Here is a 1,507-nt window from a genome sequence, read left to right on the forward strand (position 1 = left end):
AAGGTCTTCTTATCTAAATCTTCATTGTCCTAGGTAAAATCACGTCAACTGGCGATAAGCTAGAAATCTATCTTTAAAGTTCTATTTTATCATTTTAACACTAGAACGCGGTTAAGTTTGTCTTGTCTTATGAACGTTTGCTTAAAAAATGTTTTAATCGAAAGTATCGATCTTACTTAGAAAACCTATTTAGAAGGAAATTCCCAGTTCAAAAAGTATAATATGGAATTGTAGCTCAAGATATCAATATTTATAGTGTTTACTGAAAGCGGTAAGGTTCTAGTAAAATCAGGTAAACTACCAAACTTTGATAAAAAGGAGGCTAATATTTTAATCGTTTTGGACCACAATGGACAATAAAACGCTGATTTCCACAGAATACAGCGATTGTCACTGCGGTAAATCTGCTAGTTTTTATTACAAACGAAAGAAAAAAGGAAACAATTTCAATATTTACAAGGGGAGAATGTACTCTTGCTGCAAAGATATTCAGACAGCAGTCGTGAAAGTAAACGCGAACGGAAAGGGGTCAGAGGAGGATCTCCTGGACTACATTATTGCTTCGCAAGCTGCACATGATCTTGCAAACAAGTTTTCAAAACTATGTAGTATATTTGTTCATTTTCCTGAAATCCATATTGCAGAAATGGACACTGTTGCTATCTTTGACACATTCATTCCCGGGGATTGCCGGAAGCTATCGGACGATGAATTCGTTTTGTTTGAGCCGTACGTAAAAGATCTCCAAAACTTTGTCACCAGAGAAGGGATTGTTACAAAGGTTTGCCCCGCGGTCATTCAGGAACTCTGCCATTTTTCATTTCACGAATCAAACGGGGATAATATTCTTAGGGGCTTGAAGGGTTCTTGGGAGAAAAATGGAAAAAGTTTTCGTCTTGCATCACCTGCCACGAAATATTTTCCAGATAAATGCTCTGCAGATGAAATTCCGTGCGCCATTTACTAATTTCTTTTCAGTCCACACATGTACAAGCCGCTGTAATAAATGGTTGGTTCCCAGTCAAGTGCATTCATCAAGGTCTGAGCACCACTTTGACAACTCATTTTCAGATCCTCCCCCATCATATGAAAGCATTGATTTTGCTACAAGACAATACCATGTTTAAACTTCTGTACAGAGAAACTTGTAATTTTGTTATTTTTAATATTTAAATAACGGTGCTTTACTTTGAGAAATATCTGTGCAGTTGTGAGTATTTTTTGTTTAACTGTCGAAAAGTAGGCACAGGATTGTTGTTTTTTTTTCTTTTTATCGTTGATACTTATATTTGCTTATACTTGCCTGCTTGCATTATGTTTTTTTAAATTAAAAATATTGATTACAACTTCAACAGTCTTTCTTGTATGTAAGCACTGCATACTAAATTTCCATAAATTGAATACATGAACATAAAATATAATAAAATTTTTTAATGCAAAAGAGTGAGGACAATATTATCATTATTGCTTATACATAAATAAAATAAGCGAAAAACTGTTAATCGTT

At 34.3% G+C, this 1,507-nt stretch overlaps 1 pseudogene; it reads left to right on the plus strand.

The window, feature by feature from the left end:
• The first annotated feature begins 349 nt into the window (after positions 1-349).
• LOC133188749 (uncharacterized) lies at positions 350-1,127 on the plus strand (annotated as a pseudogene).
• Positions 1,128-1,507: the final 380 nt, after the last annotated feature.

The sequence above is a fragment of the Saccostrea echinata genome, unplaced genomic scaffold (assembly GCF_033153115.1).
Source record: "Saccostrea echinata isolate AGI-Se365-2 ecotype Australia unplaced genomic scaffold, CSIRO_AGI_Sech_v1 ptg000016l, whole genome shotgun sequence".
In the NCBI taxonomy this organism is placed as follows: domain Eukaryota; kingdom Metazoa; phylum Mollusca; class Bivalvia; order Ostreida; family Ostreidae; genus Saccostrea; species Saccostrea echinata.